Source organism: Anopheles stephensi, chromosome 2 (genome assembly GCF_013141755.1).
Source record: "Anopheles stephensi strain Indian chromosome 2, UCI_ANSTEP_V1.0, whole genome shotgun sequence".
Classification (NCBI taxonomy): Eukaryota; Metazoa; Arthropoda; class Insecta; order Diptera; family Culicidae; genus Anopheles; species Anopheles stephensi.
This window is the reverse complement of record NC_050202.1, coordinates 14,254,850-14,276,251: the sequence shown is the minus strand read 5'-3', so window position 1 is coordinate 14,276,251 and position 21,402 is coordinate 14,254,850. Positions and strand designations below refer to the sequence as shown.

The 21,402-nt window shown below is 44.1% G+C and overlaps 1 protein-coding gene across 6 annotated transcripts in view; it reads right to left on the bottom strand.

Annotated features, from left to right (window-relative positions):
- The window catches only part of LOC118504137 (Ig-like and fibronectin type-III domain-containing protein 1), a 105,110-nt gene extending 84,364 nt beyond the window's left edge, over nucleotides 1–20,746 (bottom strand). For 4 of the 6 annotated variants that reach the window (XM_036038227.1, XM_036038225.1, XM_036038230.1 and 1 more), the window contains exons 1-3: nucleotides 20,611–20,746; nucleotides 18,944–19,064; nucleotides 255–362 (exon numbers count right to left, since the gene is read on the bottom strand). The gene's annotated coding sequence lies outside the window, so the exon portion shown is untranslated. Of the gene's footprint in view, nucleotides 1–254; nucleotides 363–435; nucleotides 646–18,943; nucleotides 19,065–20,563 lie in introns of those variants that run through there. The other 2 variants (XM_036038226.1, XM_036038228.1) reach the window with 2 other exon arrangements.
- Nucleotides 20,747–21,402: the final 656 nt, after the last annotated feature.

Genomic DNA, 21,402 nt, shown 5'->3' with positions numbered 1-21,402 from the left:
GACACCGCTTTTTTTTGCGTTCTCACGATTGCTCAATTGTTGACATGCACACGAATGCTTCGGTAGGTTTCGATGGTGCACGGTGAGTACAGAAAAAAAGGCAAAAAAGAGTTAATCTTCCGGTTCATCTATTTCAATCCATGCGGACAGGATATTCAACATTGCATCATGTTTATGCCACCAAGGGAGTAGCCGGCGTACCTTAAAAATAGCTAATGGTAGTGTGGTAGTGAACATGTAAACGTACGACTTACCACCAAACGTTGCGCGATGTGATGCTGACGCTCTGATTGATAATTCCTTCACTTTTTCTATCCACTGCAGCCAAAACACTCACTCCACTCAACTGTACGTTCCAATATCTGTAAAATAAAGCCAAAAAAGGGGATCATAAATTAAACTGCGTTCACTTTTTCGTTGTCGTTTGTTAGTTACTTTAACGGAATGATATGAGTCGCGTGAGGCGCGCTCTTGGCTCCATAGCTCGTGAACCCATAAACAAAAACTTTAGCACTAAACGATAGCATTTTCTGCTCTGCACAACATTCTTCGTAAATTTATGAACGCTTTTCATTATTTGTTGCACAATAATTCTTGACGAAAAAAGTAAATAATATACACTGTACGCCCGATTTGCCTTCACGTTTTCACTCGGATGTAAACAAACAGTCCTTTTCCGAACATCTGACAGCTACGTCAAATGTCACTTGGTGCGATTAGTTTCCGCTAGGTGGCGCTACTTTCTCTTCGGAGTGTATTCCACGAGCGGTTTTTAAATTTCTACTTATTGATATTAAAATAATACAAATAAATAAAAAATACTTCTAATTAAAAATTTTATGCTAAACCAATACTCATAACTACAGTATTCGTGCTTGGTCGTGTGCAGAATCGTTGCAGTATCGAAGGCAGCAATACCGAAATTGCCTCAATGCAATATTCACCTTTATTATTACAATCATTAAAATGTTAATCAAGCTACACCGAATACAAACTCGATTCCGTAATTGAATCACACTGATTACTTGGTGACAACTGCAGATGTGCGAAACGTATTGACTGGCTAGGATGTACACCGGCCGGCGACCGGCGTTCATTACCTTAGGTCATGAAACGATAACTAACAGCTAAATTGTAGCAATTAATTATGCATTCCTGCATCTTTCCCGCCGGCCCGTATCATCGTCCTCCTTCGCACGCGGCCGAAAAACAGAAAGCCCTCACAGGCGGCGTACAGCAAACCGGTCGTCCTTTTCGCCTTAAAGGCGCATCACGATAAGCTTCAGCAGCCTGGGCCCCTTCTCGCCATGGGAAAAGGCGTAGCTGAAAGCGAAACCATTAGCACTAGAGCACCGATGGTACGATGGTTTGCATATTTATTCTCTTAAAACTACTCATTTTACTGACTTCTTCCCGAATCGCTGGCTCGTTTGGGCACGCGATTCGCCCAGAACATGCACCGAGCTGCAGGAATGTAAAACAAGTCAAACCAGTCCGCTGTGCAGGGTGCAAGGGAACGATAATCCTTGCTAGTTGATTACGACCTCCGGCATCACCGGTAACGTTTTCACAAATCCAATCCAATACGGGGAACGACTCGAGTTGCCGGTTGCGAGCTGCAACCACTCTCAACCCTTTTTTGGCCACCTCCCGAACAAGGACTAGCAGCGTTGTTAGCGTTAGCCAAGTGAAGTCGAGCAGCAGGGCATCGTATCAGCAGGCTAACTTTGGTCTCACAGGGACCCAAAAGTGTGGAACGTACGGGTACGGAAGCGGGAAAAAGGTCTCCGGAAAGGAGGAACTTCCCGTGCAACTTCCATCACCGGTTGGTCCAGGACGACGCTGACTGAGTGGTTGCGCTTTGCGCTTGAACAGATTTAAGTGCACTCGTGTGCATCGTTTGGATAACGCTCATCGGACGGACGGAAAGAAAAAGTGCATCAAAAACCCCAACACAATACGCGAACGAAAAACTAGACTAACATTTCCCGGGGACGCACGGCACAGAAAGCACACACCCTGCCATCTTTTGCCCGCCGATCCTGCCGAACCTCCCGGCTGCAAGAATTAGCTCACTGCCGGCGGGAACGTTTACCGGCAGCTTGAAAGGCGACGGCCTTTAGAATTGGGATGCTGCTGGGAAACCTTCCCCGCGAGAGCTAGGTTGACAGGCGAATGCCGTAAGCGATTGTCTGGATGCTAATTTAATTAAAATGCTCCGGGTTGATGAGAATGAAGCAGCGAAAACCCGAAAGTCCGGCTCCCAAAGGTCCGAGTGTCGACGAGGATTTTCTCCATTTTTGTTTTCTTACCGTGTTTTTCCCCTGGCACAGCGGCCACCACTGACTGACCAATTGCCAGGATCAGGGATCGGTCGTTGCGTCTTCAAGAGGTGTTCGGCCATTTTGCCAACAAAACCCCCACCGTGTAACCTGACACGCCGTTACGGTCGATGTAACGCGAGTGTGAAAATAGGCGTTGGATCCCTTTTTTTTCTCTTCACTTTTCATTATGGCCGGCAACAACCACCAAAACAAGGTCAAAGGTTAATTGGTTTCCACGGCGAGGGATTTTTGTTTCGAGACGCCGCCATTGCGGCCCATAGCTTCAGGCACACCAAAAACCGATATCCTCGAGGATGGTTCGTCTTCTTCTTAGAGCTTTCTTATTATTCTCACACGAACTGAAAAGCTCCTTGCTTTTGGGAGACGGGCTCTTTTTAGTTTTGGGCTTCACTTTTGAAACACTTCTCAGTTTTTTGTTTTGACTCGGTTTGTGCAACAGAATGGCGGCTGACAAATGGTTGGCGAGGTTTTTGTACCCCAAGCCCCTGGCTCCGGCTCACCTTATGACACTTTTTTGGTGTGATTTATTTTTTCGACCGTCCGTGGAAAACCGGTCAAGTGTAGATTTTTTTTGTTATTAGTATGTGTGTTTGTGTGTGCACATTTCGTGTTTTCCAACGCCATATTGTGCGGTGCTGTGTGACGGCATAACCCTTCCGGCGCGTTACGATCGTTTCCGGCCAACTGTGACAAGCCCTGGGAAGGAGCTTGAATTTGATTTCAATTTTGGTTGAGCAATGTTGCTTGCGCGAACTTATTACGTTTTTTTTTTTTTTGTTTCGTTTTGTTCCGATGTTGCTTTATTTTTGGTTGTATGTCCTTGTTTAGGGGGGGAGGAATGGCAAAAGGCTGTATAAAGTGTCAAAATATGAGATAGAGCGAGAGGTTACAGCGCTAAATGTTGGAGCCGCTTTTTATGGGTTAAACGTTTACTTCAAAGGCGTTTTAGAAAAGCCCCTGGCTTTTTATCAAGGAAATTGTGAGGACTTTTAATGAGTGCAAGCAATGCAAACATAGTTTTTGTGTTGAATTATTATATTAAAAAAACAACATAAAATACATTAAGCAAATTTTCTACTGAAAAATCAAAAGGATGGTGTTGATAAAAAATAAACTATAAATTGATCTAACCCTAAGATATTGTCCTATCAAGGAAAAGAGACAGAATATCTGGATCTAAGCTATGACAGCGGTGCGGGTCTTCACACGGCAGGACCGGGGTTTAGATCCCATCCAGACCGCCTCCCCATACGCAGGACTGACGATCCAGCTACGGGTAAAATGAAGTCAGAAGAAGCTAGAAATAGCATAAATGAGTCCTATAAAGGTTGTTGCGCCAATGAAGAACAAGAAGAAGAAGTCTATTGCATCCCCAGTACCAATCGAAATACTAACAGGAATCGAAAGAGAATTCCTCTGAGACATCCATTACATCGCTGTAATGCTTACAGTTGCCAGAGTACACCATCCAAGGCATATCGTTCCAGCACAACTGGTAGATTATTTTACCAGGAAATTGTCTTATTCAATAAATCCTCTCTACAATGCATGACCACCAAGAATAGCTTCTGCTAACAAAAAACCCAACTATCTCACATACAGAAAGAAAAACACTTCGAACAGACATCGTTCCGTTTCGTACCTGATGCTGGATACACATTTAGCTGACATAAAATAGAAAACACCTCCAAGGAAAACGCATGTGGCAGGAAAAATATGCACCTGTGCCCTGTCTGGTAAGCCGACCGACAGCATGCACGGTCCGAGTGTCGAGTTCCACCTGAGCGTCGTCCGAGTGTCGGCAAGCGACCGCAACCCAGCGGCATTTCGGTTTGCGGTACATTATGTATTTATGTAGATGGAAATTATATTCCGAACTTTAGGTCAGCACTAAATTAATTCTTTCCGGACGCTCCCCCCCCCCCACCCATGCCCACTTCTTCCCGTAACAAATGACTCTTCCCCCGTCGGTCGGCTGCGTACGTTTGAATGTGCCGTTTTCCTCTTCTGGACCTGTGTGATGCTATGCTTCAAGCTTCATCGCACATCTATTCCGCAGTCCATCACAGACGGCCGAAATAAATAAGAAAAAAAAACCCGAAGGGAAATATACATTAGACGAGCAAGCAAGCACCCACCCAACAACAAAAAAACCCTTGGGTATTTGGAGATGGTTGATTCATGTTCACTCGTCCGTGGTAGTACTCGGTCGGTCTTCGGTGCGGTTATATGTGCGTGAAGGAGTTTTGTTCCGTACGAGCCCTCCCCTAAACAGGCAACAGTGTTGCAAAGAGGATAAAAGAAGGCTCACACCAGCATGCCAGTCCAGCCTCATCGACCATCGGTAAGCAAGAAATAAAAAGGATATCGGAGCGGGTCGACATGGCCAGAACCACTTGTCGTGCGGGAATCGAAACGTCACGGTGAGTGTGTCAACAGCACTGGGTGTGCTGGGCCAAATAGAAGAACCGGCGTTTTGAAAATCCTTCTCCATCTTCAGCTGGCTGGGGCGCTAAATTGAGGCTCAGGCAGCGTGTGGTGCGACGAACGGCAGATCGTTATCTATCATCATTTTCTTTGTTTCATTGAGTGGATTTCCAGCAAAAAAGGGATCCAACTTTTGGACTCCACTTCCGTAAACGACACTTCCAGCCACCGGAACGAACCACCCCCATGAAGCCATGGTCCATTTGCCGGGCGGGGCCCAAGACAGAAGAGCCGGGAAACTGTTAAAAACGGAACTCTTCTTTTGTCTGTCCAGACCGATCCGGTAGCGTACTGGTGGAGTTGTGCGTGTTAGAACGAACAGGAAAAAAAAATAGACGCACTGGACTTTCACCGAACGGAAGCAGTTGGCCGTACCTTCCGGTTTTGCTTCTACCCAAAAACCCGTATGCCACCCATCGGCCACTGTTCTTAAGCTTGTGTCGTTTTTTTTTTTGCTTGTTGCCACGAGATGTCTCTCTTACTTCACTAACCGAGCATTGGAATAAAATGGAAATGTCAACTGGAATGGAAGCTGCAAGGATCCGTTGCATAATTTAATTTCTGTTCTCTTTCTAGTCTTCTTCGTCTACCAGCAGCCCCCGATTGCTGTCTTCCTGTGCGTTGGTAGGGTTTTTGTTTTCCCAGCCAGCACTTAGAATATCCTGTGGTCATTTACTATACCGGAAAAGGGGGAAGGTTTTAACACCGTTGGGTTGAAATTTATTAAGGTAAGGAATCAAATCCTCACCCAGGCTGAGTTTGATGGCTGTGGCCGATGGTAGTCGAGGGCGCTTTTTTTCCTTCTCGCCTTTTCATTGTGGTGTGTAGCAACGTACCAGCGTCAAACAAAGCAACCCTAGTGAGAAAACCATCCTTCCTAATGCTCACTTTCGTCAGGAAGTTAAGCCGGACCGTTAAGAGGTGTTCACCACACTCCGGGGCGTCAGAGCAGCATTCCTGCTCATTTTCCCTTCTGGTCGCTTGTTTCTTGTGCGGGAGTAGATTAAGATTCCCGGATTAAATTATGAACCAACTGCTGGATGACACGTTCGCTGCAGAGTCATCTGCACGCTTGCTGCGTGATGGGTCTTTCGGTACGACGAACTAATTATAATAAAATTTAAAATTGCTAGAAAATGTTTTGCAGGTGTTTCCCGAAGGGGAAGATGAGAAAAAATTTCAATAAAATCTTTCATAGTATTTTTTTAGTGGTAAAATAAAAAAAATGTAAAAGCTTTATTGTTTCGCGTAGTAAAAAATGGGAGTTTTAAAGCTAGTATTAAAACTCTCATCTATTGCAAAGTTTTTTTATATACTAGAACCATAACAATAGGTCCTTCGGTAACATTGTTCCGTAGTTGCTACACGTTTCTAGTAATACTAATCTTGCTTTTGCTTTGCATCTGAAGCTTCATAATTGACATAAAAATGGTTGCCTTTTTCTAGAATTAGGTAGTATTTTTTCGCACAGCACAGCCACGATTTCTGAGAAATATAAGGGTATAATATAAATATAAGATATAATGCCGGTCTTTATAAAGTCAGTGAAGGCGGAAATGGCAGGCCCGTAGACCTCTCAAGCTTGTAGTTGCAAAGAAAAACGAAGAATCAAGAGATACAACTATGAAAGTTTAACTAGTGATGCCTTCAAAACATATCACAAGACATATTTTACGGCATCGTTATGTTAACTTATCTATCCTAATGAGACCTACACAATCATTAGGAAGCAGTGGAGGATCCTTATTTACACTTAGAACTGCAGTGCTGCTAAGGCAACAGTCATTTAATTTTATCAGAAGGGTCATTTGAACGAAATTCTGGCGATCCAAACTCGGCATTAATTAGTGATCGAAGCCTTAAGTACCTGCTCGGAGCATGAAAATTGAATTTATCAAGAATACACTCTTTTTCTTGGCTTAACGACCTTCTTAGGTCATGGCTGCCATTTCTGGCTTACTAGCCTGATTGATACCGCATTGCCGAATAGTCTTCATTATGGAGGAACGGTCCAGATGAGATTTGAACCCTGATCCCGGCCGTGTAAAGACCTACACCGTTGTCGCATCTACCACCGGGCCGATCCATCAAGAATACTAGGGGCGTTAATTAGTCCGCTGGTTACCCTAGTTAAGAACACGTTGAGTCGTCATTTGTCAATGTATGAGATTATAGTCCAAATTGAAGGTACCTAGCATGATAAGACGGATATAATGCCTAATGGGGACATGGATCTTTTTTTTTTTCAGGACTGATTCTAGCCTGTCAATAATGCATTCTTGTTATGGGGTCTTTGAATAATGCTTGATAATTCTAGAGACATTCTCTGACAACTAAAGATTTTAAGCCTGATTGAATGAGGGTGAAAAATCTTTAGCTACACGTAAGACAAAACCTAATAAATGGAAATCTTTGGACCTCATATCATAATAGTATTGCCTTTTCATGTCAACCTGCTTTATAACAAACGTTCGTTCAAAGGACTAAATTTTCATCTAGTTTATAGTCAAAACTGACTTAAAGTTAATGTCTATACAACGTTGCACTTCTTCTTCTTCGGTGGCGCTACAATCTCGAGAGGTCTCGGCCTGGCAACAGCAGATGCCTAAGAAGTGTTGGGTAAAGATGCATAAAACTATGCGTTGATTTTTGATAAAATGCTCCTCTCAGTTAGGTAGCTTGAGAGCCTTCGAAGTAACGCATCCTTCCACAGTCTCATTCCACACAACGAACAGTTCATGTGAGTCCATCACCTAAGTCACACGTGTCAAAACACACGTGCTCTAACATCATTTGCCACTTTATCTGTACCGGATGTACCCGGCTAGCACAACGCAAATTGATGAGACATCATTACTGTTGTTATTTTTGATTGATAGGTAGATCCGCCCTCTAGCTTTGTGTTTCCCGCTTATGGAATTCTCTTCTTAACCGTGCCCGGCATTCAAAGCCATCATATTTTATTTCTCACTGCTTGATAGGATTATCGTACGCAGTACGCGAGTTCTTTAAAGTTGGATATAAATTTGATGAGCTTGCAGAAAGAGGTCCAGCAGAAGCATTCTGTATGTGGATTCTACGTGAGATATATACTCAACGCATCATTAATCTTTTTTTGAGTAAGCTGAGTCTGTTGGACATTGGGAATAATAATCCATTAAAAACACAAAAATCAATTCGATATCATTAATTTCCAAAAACAAAATCAAGAAACAACATCCCCATCCAGGAAGCTCTTCTTGTGTTACAGTAACGAATTACAACAGCACCGGTGATTGATCGTTGCAAACGTATCGAAATCCGAAACGTCAAAATCCAGAACCCATCCCGCATGGCCAGGATCACAGTTCCCTTCCGACGGGAACGACGAAATCGTTCAACGACGCAACAAAATAGCAAACAACCTGTATCGGTCGCTAAAATAACATGTGATTAACCTCCCGTTGAACTTCTAAGTGAGAAATCACGCTTGGCTAGGGGGACGGGACACCAGACGGCCGGTGGAAACCCAGGGACGGACGCCCATGAAACGCACCTTAAGAAAACAAAATTATAAACCATCGCCGGATCGGTCCGGGTCTGGCGTTGGGATACATTTGAACGCTCACATATGTGTGTGTGTAAGAGGGCGCCGGAGAAGGGTGGTGGTCTGGCAAAAGGAGCAAAACAACCGACCGGTTCGAAACGAAACGTCGGAAAGGTCAGTGAACCAAACCTCTTGCCAAACCGGCCCCCATTGGGAGCGGGCTGTGTTCTCGCTGTTTTCTTGCTGTTGCGTATCGACAGAACTGGAGGGCTGGAAGAACTCGATTTGACGAAAGTCAATCCGACTGTTTGGGTCGGTTAGAAAGAGAGAGACAGAGGTTGTACATTGCCCAGGTCTCTTTTCATTTACCTACTAGCGTTGATAATTTTAGATCGAATTCTTATCAACCGCAACGCAGACTGTGCTCTCGATCGTTTCCCAGTCTCACTTCTTCCTTCTTATCATCTGCCAAGAGAAGCCCTTCAGAACTTCTTGAAGTAACGGTGTGAAAGAGAGACAAAAAAAAACTCTGTAAAAGAATTTAAACTTCAGAACATAAAAAAAGTTCCATCAACAAAACAGAAAACCGACAAGGAACCGCGTAACATCAGCCATTCGGCTATTCAAAATTATGCTAATCAGCCAGCACCCTGGCCGTTGGCGGACAAGTATGCCGAGATTAACTTACTTATGCTTGTTCGCCGGATGGAAACGGCCCGGAAAAATTAACGCGAAACTTTTCGGGACCAACCCGAGAACAACAGCATCGATTCTGGAACCCCAGCAGGGGTTGACGACACAGACGGAACCGAATCAGCACTTAATTACCAAGGATCGAGTTGGATGCTGCTGTTGCGTTTGCTGGCATGGCAGGACGTGTTCGGCTTTGGACAAGGTAGAAGAAGAAGCGGCCAAACCTTGCTTGCAGCGCAGCTTTCACTAATTTTGTGCTGATTACGCATTCTTCTGGCAAAACGAAAGTCAAAAGCCTTTGCAGCTGCCACAAACTTCACCACTTCACCACAACATTTTCCAATATTCTAACAATTTTCAACCGGGTAAATGGGTGGCATTTTTGTTGGTGTCCGCCATTTTTTCTGTCTTTCCACTTCGTTTGCGGTGGTATTACCAGGCGAAAAATTGTTCACACTCTGTTATGTGCAGCGAGGTTGGAGTTAATTCCAAAACCGAGTAAAAACCGTCATCTCCGCATAACATTCGGCTCGAAGTTACGCGTGTGTGCAGAAATCGGATCGTCAAGACAGACATCGGATAATGGGCAGAGTGGAATCTCTCTACCGCACCAAGGATGGGGTTTTCATTAACATGCAACCACTGTCAAACCGGGAGGCCAAACTTTAGGCAAAAGAATTTTACAACGTTTTGCGAAGCCTTCATTTGCAGCACCAGCTATCGCCCGGTTATCGCCGAGGCATTGAGCAAGGCACGGCAACGCGGAGATACGCATCGGGTACGGTGGCGTCCGTTGCGTTACGAAAGAATTCAATCAACGCTAATAAACCCGTACGTAATGGGGGACGGAGCTCAAGAAATGGATGCACGGTTATCAACACGTTCGCCTAGGCTTTCTCGTTAGTATTTCACCACGAAGCTCCTTAACGACTAGCAAACTTCGGAATCGAGCTTCACCTGGCTACAACTTTTTGGCAGTGATGAATAGCGCACCTGTCAAAGTGGCTAATGTGCCGTACAATTGGTGGGCCGTCGCTAATGAGATGACCGAATGAAGTCATTTATCGCGCTGCCATTTGGGCAACTAGACCACCGGGTCCTAGATCCTGTCAGGTTCAAATCGACGCAAATCGACTCTTGGTTTGCAGGACACCAAAAATCCTACTAAAATCAATACTAAGGAATCGATAGCCATGATCGCACAGTTAATCCCCACCCGACAGATCCAAACACATCATAAACACCTTCATCCTTCCCAGTAGCAACAGCCGGGGCCGAATGTAATATCCGGTCTTGAGCGCTCTTGACAAACAGCATCATTATCATCAAACGACCTGCTCCATGCGCCTCCAGGATGCTGTCGTGTGTGAAGAAAAAAATGGGAAAATATCTTCATTTTCGCTTTCTCCAAAACATCCACACGTGATTCGGCAAGCGGAAACCCTCTCAACAAACAACCCGGAACGGTGGAAAGTCAGCTGCTAAAGGGCATCAAGCGAGCATTGTTGTCCATCGGGTCGTGCCTTCTATCTTGCCCAGCAAACAGAAAAAGGGTTCCTTTTGCCATGGCCGGAGTGAGAATTTCTGAGATCCATATTCTATGACTGTCCGCTATCGCCCCACACACACACAGGGGCCTCACACAGTTTGATGAGTATCGGAAGTAAAGTTTTTTCGACACCAGCCTCAACCATCATCAGCCGACGGATAGGTTGGTCATCCTGATACCTCTAACGCTCATCGAGCAGCACCTGCACCATCCAGAGAAGCCAGAATGTTAAAGGATAGATTTTTGCCCAAACTTGTTTGCCAAACTTGGACAGAAAAGTGGAAGTCATCGTCTAGAAATCATCCACCGGAGGTGGGACCGCCTGGATTGTTCTGTTTTTGGGGCGTAGCTCTGTTTCCTAATAGACACGAAGCAGTGCTTTAACTCTAGCATATACAGGTGTGTTCTTCTATGGGTTCGAGCTCCCCCCCCCCCCCACAATGACTTGACAGTTTCGGCGGAATTCAGAAACTGGATTACTCTTCCGAAAAGAAGCTTTCGTTTCTTCGGAATTCTATTCTAAGCGCTTAATGTATTTTTCCTGAAAATTTCTGGAAAATTGATAACATAACCATCCATATAAAATCCAACGAGCTGAACCGAAATCAGCGATCCGCAATTCTTCCATGAGGGGATAATGTAACTTCCCAGTAACATTTCACTCGACCCTACTCCATTGAAGGAGGGGGTCCGATTTTGAACGATAAAATAATCCTTCGCCTTACTGACGAGTGGTTATTACCAAAACCATCCTCATCGGTCCGCAAGCGAAAGGATTGGGAAGCCAAAAAAAAGTCCAAAAAACCCTCCCCATATTAAGCTCTCCACCGAAACCATCATCATCATGTAATTGACATGAGTTAATTGAACTTGAACTTAAACTTTACGGCACGCTTCGGAGCGGCCCATTTCGTGCACGGTCCGGTGAGTATTCAATTTCCCTTTTTCTTTTCCGATGCTCCGGGGGGTGGGTTGGAATGCCGTGGTGGATTTTTCTTCCATCGGCCCACACGGCAGCCCAACTGGCTCGATGATTATACAACATTTGTGGTAACGCGATGGGTGTGTGTGTACGAGCGAACCAGTTGAAGCGGAGATGTCTTCACCTCACCCTATCGCCAACCCGTCCACTGGGACCGTGACGATCAGCTGTACTGTGGATTGATTAACCTTGAACACACCACCACGCATGATCTGGAAGGGTACATGGGTGGCGCAAAACAAAAAAGTAAAGTAATGTAATACAGCTCACACATGGCAACACGGCATGGCGATGTTACGCGCGTAACATGACCGTTTTGCGTCTTCAGGAATCGCCGAGGGTAATGGACGCTGCTGGCAGCTTTTTCGCTCGTGTGCTGCTCGTGCATGTAAGTTTCGCCCTTTTTTTTTGGGTTGTGATAATTCAATATAAGCATCTGCTGTTGCCGAAAAAATAAAGGGGAGTTAATACTACACCGCAAGGCGACTTCAATTCTTAACACTTCTCGTCTCGCTAGATCTTGCTAGATCAAGCTCAGAGAAAAGCCCAGTACAAAAGACGGCTATAAGGCACTCCCTTTTCCCATAACCTAATAAAGTGTGCGCACAAGAACAACCTAACTCCAACCAGGTTGCAGGACTAGTTGCAAAACCAACATTCTGACCAGGAGCGAGAAACTGGTTTCTCTTTATACAGAATTTAATTATCGTATTTACTGGCAAGCTGTGGTTTGGTCCGTTTTGTCTGGCCTATATTTTGCTTCACTTAATCCTTCTGCGTAACTAGTGATAGCAGTATGTCAGGCACACAGATTACTCAGAATGAACTGAAATGTCTTCAAAAGAAACAAATGTAGACATCGATACAATTTAATCGATAACAGTGAGTCTTTCAGTCCGTTGCCTGATGTTGTGTCACGTGCTACTAAGTAATTGATATTAATTCAGTGTTTGAATACTCATAGTTATGGATTCACCGGCTGTAGAAGATTGTTGATTGCATAATTCCAATGCCATCAGCACGGGATGCGATACGAGGATCTCCGGTGGCCGCTCTGTCCATGCAAAGTGCCATAAAACATTCATCATAAGCTCCGACTGTTCGTCGTGTGACGAATTTCGAAACACGGTAAGCATGTCCCGCGAACAACACGGACAAAGATGGCGGACACGACTCTCGGTTGGTTATTTCTGTTAATGTATGCTGCTCCTTCCACTGCTTGCGATACCAATTCCTTGCAAGGAATCGCGCCAAACATCGGTCACATGTCACCGTGTTAAGCGGACGGGCGTACAGGAATCCGCCCAAACAAACACTGATCGAGACTCGCCACTTGGCGGAACGGAACGGTTGAAATTGGACACTGAAGATAGCCGGGCTGGTGCGTTGGCCAGCCTGAGAGCAAGCACCAGCAAAATATGCTGCCCACGTTCACGGGTGGAAACGGTACGATAATCACTCGAACCGTTCCGCACCGGACGGGAGCATCCTGATGACATGCCTGATGACACGAAGACTCCTCGCACGGCGACTGATTGGATGGACAGATCTTTGAACTTCAATCAAAAGCACTGGCAAACGGGAGACCAACGATTGACAAACGACAGGACTCCGAAAGCCAGCGTGCTAGAAACAACATCCGGGACAGAAATACGATGGCGATCTTTGGAAATCAAAATTTCCCATTCCTTCTTCGACTGTTGACAAGTAACCGCAAGCTTGATTCCTTTCCCATTGAGGAAGTCAACTTCCCGGTGAAGGTTAGTTTAACTATGTGGACCGGTGACGATTCCCTAGCAGGATATCCCTTCATGCTACACGAACAAACACACACTCACACACAATCACATACATCGGGCACCAGCGTACGATTGGAAAAGTGGATCCGATTGGAAATGGAAGAAAATTATCCTTCCGGATGGACTTTCCGCTTCCCGACAAATAGCGCCACTTGATTTCTTTCTGCGCGTTCCTTCTTAGGCACCGGAAAGGAAGCGTAGCAAAAAGAACCGTCGCTGATCAGATCAACTGATCAGATTTGCCCGCATACGTAGGTTTTGTAAGGGTGTGTGTGTGTTTTTTTCCTAACAGCTCCCAGCGGAGATATTGGCCTGATTGAAGGTTAAGCCTTCGGGGAAAATGGGACCCCGGGAATGGATTTTCATCGGTTTCAGCGCGTTTGCACGGACATCGTGTCGCGAAGCACACGTCTCGATATCTGCTGCGTCCTGAGCATTCCCCGCGGACATCCGGTCAACCAGCAGAGCTTAGGCGACGAGCTTAACGGTCCCGGGCGTGCCACCGCCTGACACAGGCTGACAAGAGTGTTCCATTAAAATTATTAGCCCTGCTATCGTAGTGGTGTCGGAATGAGATTTTTATAAAAGCAAAAAAAATGGCGATGCTTTCCAGAGGAGTATAACTACGCGATACTGGTGCGAGGCCAATCCATCAGTGCCCACTTATAAGGAGGGCATAAAATGTATTCCATCTTACATGGAGCTGTGCGAAGGGAAAAGATAAGAAATGTGTGAGATAAATTCTGTTAGTTGCCGATGTGCTTTAAATATTAGCTAGTGGAGATACACTTTCATGCCATTTTTCACCCTTCCATCAGTAGACCTGAAACGAACAGCTTTTTTACGTAAATATAATTTTAAATAATATTATTAAACGTTAGACGTCAGACGTTAGAACTCTTCCAAGCAGTTTTTTTAACGGGAAAGCTGCGATGATTTTCCCAATTTCAATTTTTAGTATTTTTGGGTATTTCATGTATTCAGTTAATTTGCTTTCATTAAAAATATAGAAATATTAAATCCCAATGCCCAAATTGGTCCATCGCTCGTCATGAAAAACAGCTACAGAAGCGCTGCCAAACAGTGCGTTCGTTCTGTTAGGGACTGTAGTATATTTGCACTTGAGTTAGTTGATCAGACTAAATCATACTTTTGTAACCAAACAATTTGAAACAAAAATTAAACACTCTTCATTGGCTCAAGAATTATAACGCATACCTGGCATACGCTTTAAGTTTAAGGCTTTCCTTTATCACAAAAGTTCTCCAAAGTGCTCGAGCAATTCGTTATAATCTTCGGGTGGGAGATTATACAAACAAACCTGTGAGGATTGTTGCTCCAGTAGCAGTAGTCTTCACACGGCAGGACCGAGGTTCAATCTCCCCAGGGCTGGTTCCCCATAGTGAGGACTGACTTCCATGACCATGATAAACATGCTCAGATTATGTCACGAGAATGGACACCGGACGACTAAGACTATCAAGTCTTCTTAAATCATCCACGTGAACAGTGGAGACAGAAATCTATCTTCAAGCTGCTTTATCTGCGTTGCGAGCACAATCAATCGTCACATGTTACACATGTTGTGAAAATGGATGAAGATGAGTGTGTAAAGTCACCAAAAACATTGTCATACGATTCTCGATGTCTGGTCACCGTTGTAGCTGCTGTGTTTAACGCAAATACATCTCGGCAGTAGACAAACACCTGTGCGAAAGAGTTGCGAGATTTGACACTTTTGAGTGCAAGTTATCTGATAACATCAGACGGTCTGTCGTATTTGTTCTTAGCACCTGGGCTGTTCAAAGACCCTGGTGAGATTTTGAACTGTATGATGAACGCTTGTTGTTCAACAGCGATACTCAGAGCACATATAACATTGTAGCACTTTAAATCTTAATTCGGTACAGTGGAAAAGAATTTATTTTGCTCTGATCTGTCACGGACAAACCGCCTTTCAGCATCTCGTTTCGCGTGCCCGGCGATGATTCGTTAATCCCGAAGCCGCTCTCACACGGTTCGATGACAGCTACTCGACAGTTAATCCTGCGAATAGAAGATATTTGCTACCTTCGTCACTCACTACGACAACCTAAACTAGTTTCCCACAACCTTAAACGTAATGACGACCATAACCGACAAGTCTTCATCATATCGATGCCACTTGCTACTGCCACTTGCTCCAGAAGCAGACCATGAAACCTACCATCAGCGCCCCCAATACTTTTGCCACCGGAGAAATTTTTTCCCCGTCCGACGTCCGTTGTTGATTTCCCGGCCCCCTTCCGAACTTCCTTATTGATTTTCGGCGCTCGTGCTTACCACCGAGCCCAAATTCACCGATAACAGGATTATCGTCAGCTGATCTCTACCGAACGTCATCACCAGTACCGTTTCTTTCCCACCAGCAGCAGGGCTGGCCCATTCATGGTGACCAGCCGTCCGGAAACTGTAATTCCGTGCGCACTGTTTCCGTTTCGATTCACGAACGTATTTCATGGTGTCGGTCGGTGTGTGTGTCTGCGCGCCTACGCGCCCGATTGCATAATGACGAGACCAAGGCAACAAAAACAGGGGGGGGGGGGGGGGGGGGTATTCTACGGGATGTAGAACAAAGCGTTCCCGAGCATGTGGCCAGGATCGTTGTCCTGCGTATCAATCCATCGGTAAGCTGAAGCAGTTTTTTCGTTTCCTTTCTTTATTATGCTTCCATTTATCCGGTTATCCCGATGCTCGCATACCTTTGAAGGGCATTTGCAGGGAAAGGGGGACGTGGTGGGCAAGGGATCCTTTTGAAGTGAAAGCTTCATAAAAATATTGAAGAAACCCCACTTTCGGCGAATGGTTTTTTCCAGGAAGCACATGGGCACGATTTCCCTTACGGTACGGTACGTGCGTACCAAAGCGATGGACGGCAGCGAAACAGTAAATACAGTTTATTTTTTGTTTCCTGCGCGTGAAGTGGCGACTCCGAGCGAAAAGGTGCGATATTTTCTTTACCATTCATCAGGTAACTTCACTGTTGGACTGAGATGGTCATAAATTTGTTTAACAATATAACAATAAAATAACTCCGTAAAATGCACGATGTAATGACTTATTTAAATAGCATGATTCTGTCTAGTTTAAATAAAATGGATTATTATAAAAGGTTTATAAAAGCTATAAAAACTTTATTTATTTATTTTAAAACTTTTTATAAAAACTTTATTTTGAAAATTTTCGTATAATTTTTTAAGACTTTTAGAAGTAGAGTTAAACCGTATGTTTCAACTCGAAGTTATACAATTTAGAGCTTTAATTATGTACTTTCTTGTCTAAACTTATAGCGGTGGTTAGTTTGTGTGTTGGTCAGTTTGTAAAGAGAACTACATAGGTCATCTTAGACCCCATTGCTGGATATTTTGTATGTGCCATTTGTTTGATTTTACTCATTTTTTATTTTGAAGCCACAGATTAGTCTCTCACTATGTTTTCATTTTAATTAAATAAAGAAAGCGATAGAAGCTTCAACACCAGTAATTAGAAGCAATGATATGAAGGTCACTGTAAGTTGCTGGAGGCGCCCAGTACTTTAACGAAGTAAGCAACAAAATCCTATTAAATTGCTCTTAACAGTGAAAAATAAGACACAAACCAACAGGAAAGAGGCTTACAATTGTAACTAAAATAGCTTGGTTGGTAGGAGGAGTGATATAATTTGGCGTAGAGTCCATGTTTTTTTTAATCAGAGAGAACGACCAGGAATACCAGGCGAGACTCAATGAAATATAAGCTATATTAGAAATAACAATTTTTCCTACATATGTTTCAAAAACAAAGCTCCGAAAAGATATCTTTGACCCATAGTGCATACCTGGTAGCCACTTGAGCTTATCACTTTAGGATAAAACCAACCGCAGTGCTAGATCATTTATGGGTAGGACGAAGAGTGGGATAATCTCACAACCAGAGAGAGAGAAAGAGAGCAAAACGTATCGTTTGTCATAAGGAAATTTCGCTTTCTTATTGTTTTATTTTAAATAAAGTAAAGTACTTCATTTTTTCCAAGTTACCTTTATCTTACAACCTCTGTAAACCATAATTTTCCAGCATAATCAGTAAAATAATAAAATTACAAGAAAAGGATAATTAAATAGAGCACCGAAAGTTTGAAGAATGAAAGCTAACCATTTTAATAAACGGTTACTTCCCAAATTCTGAACCCACGCCCAGTTAGCATTAGGTGGTTTAGCAAAATTTAATTCTACTGAAACTCTCGTCAGCATAATGGCACCAGACATCAGCGAACAGGGTACAATTATTACCCCAAAACAATTACTACAAACGCACTCGGTCGACCGGCGAACGCGAAGTCGAATGGTCGAAAAATGCTTCCACATTATTTTCCAAATAGTTGGTCAAATACAGCCCACGGCGGCGCGCTTAATTATGCTTTCTCGTGCGCCCAGAGCAGCGCATAATTAGCTACGCTTAATTTACCGAAAAACATCTCCATCAACAACCGTACAACCGCTGTGGTTTTGCTACCACCTACCAGTTCTGCCGCCGTCCGTTCTCTTTCTGCCCATCCAGTACATCCCTAACTGTTTAGCACGGTTTAAATGCTTAAAAATGTGGGTTTTGTTACAGAATTCTTCGTACGCAGTTTTGTGGTGTTAGCAGTAGCAGTAGTATCCATACCCGTTTTTTATTTCTTCTCCCCCGATAGTATGCGTGCGTAGCATTTGACGGCTGACGCAGCTAATTGAAGCAATAGCTTTTGGATGATCATTTCCATATTGGCAAGTGCCCCGTGCTTTTGGAGCCAAAGAACGCTGGAGGGCCTGTAAAGCAAGCAGCAGCGTGAGGATGGTTCCGGATTTGCTTACGGGGAACAAACCCTCCGCCAGGACTCGTTCCATCATTAATAATTCATTAAAAGAACGTTTCGGTTACATTTAAATCGTGCACGGTGCTCAAGTGCGATCCGGGGAAAGCGTGTAACGATGAAGCGAATCCTTCCTGGGCGGCAGTGTAAGATTTATGCACGCAGCACGGAGTAAAGACGCTGCGTACCGACTAGCTACAACTGCTTTCGGGGAAGGACGACCAGTCCTTTGTTTCACGCCGTGTCAGCTTGCCAGCCGGTGTGGTTGGGTTGGTTTGCTTTTTCGTAGATGAATTTTAAATTGTGTTCCAACCCACCGCCGATGACTGATGATTGGAGCCTGGACTGATTTACGTGCTAGAGATATGATACTGTGGATGAGTGGATATTATGCCTTCGATAAGGGAAGATTTGAACGCCTAACAATCATTAAATCGGTGTCATTAATGATACTACTATAATCGGTCCAGTGTGTTTTATAGCACGATTTGTGTTTTGAATATAATATCGTTGCCATTTTAAAATGGATTACTTTAGAGTTTTATCCATTGTTTGTTGTATAATAACTTATTAAGTAAAAATATATAAAAATTACATCTTATAACGTTTTTTCTTTGTAAGAGAATTTTGCTACAAAATATTGATTCAAATATACTTAACTTAATTTATAGCATTATTATTGCTCTACTTACCAACTGTTCGTCCGAGACTGTTCTACTCCATTTCACCTTGATAAATCACAAATTTACGGTAGTTTTTCTTTTTAATTCGCACACAAACTCCACTTTAGTCACTTATTTCACTTAAGAAAAGCTATTAAAAAATATAAAAAATATAAATAGACAAAAAACTTAAATCTTAAAGATGACTTACTCTAGCCACCCAAACTCTTGGTATAAAATTTACGTTTCTTCTTCCTATCGAAACCACCGAATTGACTTTTTTTTCTCTGGTACACTTTTCACGTGAAAAACTGAAATGAAAATCGTTACAGTCACAAAAAAACGAAGAAACCCCGAAATATGGTAACAGCAGTAGAATTGATATTGAACAGAACTGCTACTCTACAAAAATAACTCTAACCAACTGGAGGGAAGATGGCGACGGGACGGGATAAGCGACGGGTAGGTGTTCCGGGAAGCAGAAAGGGCGCTTCGGTGCTCCCGTATAAGTGAGGTTTTAATATTTGATTCGCGTCGATTTTGTTTTCTTCTTCACCACACACACACACACACACACACACTTCTTCTTTTAGCAGCCAACCGGCCATTTCCAGCAATCGTTCGGTTCCCTTTCCACCCAGGATGCCCAGGATCCCGGAACGTTCGTCCCGGGCAGGTGTAATTTTTCCGACTGTTTTCCAACCTCGTACCGGTACACGCACCAGCACGCGTGTACGCTGTGTCATAAACATTAACGACCGAAATTCAAACATACACATCCGCCTTTCGGACTCTTTCGTCACACCGTTGCGGATTGGACTTGATCAGGTAGGTACACGCACTCTCGCTTTAATGTAAGTCGGAAACGTTCTGCTACTATTCCATGATGTGGTAGAAAACAAAAACATCACACAATATCACAATACAGTTGCATTGGGAGCTTTGGTTTTTTCGGTTCACAGTTCACGTTTACACCCTCAGCGAACAAACCTCCCGATCGGAACTAGCAACAGTACTATCTTCATCTTCGTAACCCAACTTTCCGACCCGTTTCCCTCCTCATGTTTGTTGTATTTTCTTTCCTTTTTATACCACTCGTAATCACTGCTTTTAGTAGACACCGGACTCGTGCCGAAATCGTGCTAACGCGCACAAATTTATGAATAAGTAAACGGTTGGCCGAAACTTTTCGCCGTCTCGTTCCATGCTAATAATGCAAACGGCGCTCGACAACCACCGACCACCCCTGCCAATAGCCTCCCCCACATAGGGTGACGATTTTCGGTTGGCTAGGGTCGTCCGGATCTGGAACTTTTCTGCGCGGTAAATATTGTTGCGGGCATTACGCGAGCTGAGATTTCCCTTCGCATTTTCACCGGATACTGTTCTAATGGTTACGCAAAGGGGAGAAGAAGAAGAGGAAAACCACCCAAACTGTTTGCCGGTAATTCCATTCGATTATCCACCGTGCCCTCCGTCGGGGATGCAATATAGAGCAGGGCAAAAGTTTCACCACCAATTGATATTAATTTTTGTGCACAGGAAAAATGTTTTCCATCCAGGCCGGATTATTGTTTGTCCGGCTGGAAAATGGTTCTTCTATACGACATCACTTTCAAAATGGTTTTAAACAACAATAAAAACACTCACAAAAATGTTATTCTTTCCTTCCCGAAGAAACCGCACAAAACACTTACACTGATGCGGATGCGTAACGACGGTAACTGAGACGCGGACGCGCGAACGACTGGCGTAACAACGGCAAACGGTGCTAACGGTTGAAAGTCTCGGCGCAATCTAACCGCCAACGGTGCGTGGTGGCTACTATTTGAATGAGCGTCGCTCACGTTGCTCACACAGCTGTGAAGCGATGGTGGAGCAACATGGCGACTGGGGTAGCAACATGGCTCCCGCTCTCTTGCGATTGCTTTTACTCAGAGTGTGAGAGTGAGAGAGAGAGCGGGTGTGCGTGAGAGAAAATGTATGGCCCCGTTACGATGCTCCGAGAGCGACCGGTGAAAACAAAACAAATCGTGCTGGCGTGTTTTGACGTCTCTGCGGCACTGTTGCGTTGTTTATCGTTACAAAACAAAGACGATACATACAGAATGGGAGTGCAGGTTGGTGTGGATCGAAATTGGAAAGATGGTGACAGACTACAAACAAAAAAATGCTACAATTTTATGGATGCTGTTGTGCCGTGTATCAGTAAAATCACCACAGAACACCGGTGTATATTGTTTGAGTACAACAACAGTTAAAAAAGAGACAACAAGGCGAGAGAGAGAGAGTAAAATGCTTTGCGAAATGAAGAGTCAAACGAGTCAAAACATTTCTCTTACCAAACAGGTGAAGAGAGTGAGTGAAAGAGACAGAGAGAGAGAGAGAGAAGGGCTGCGAGAGATCAGTGGACGAATGAGCGATGTAAACAAACCGGACAATTAACATCGCGAAACGGCTGTTTGGAGTTTGGCCGTCAGTGTTGCCAG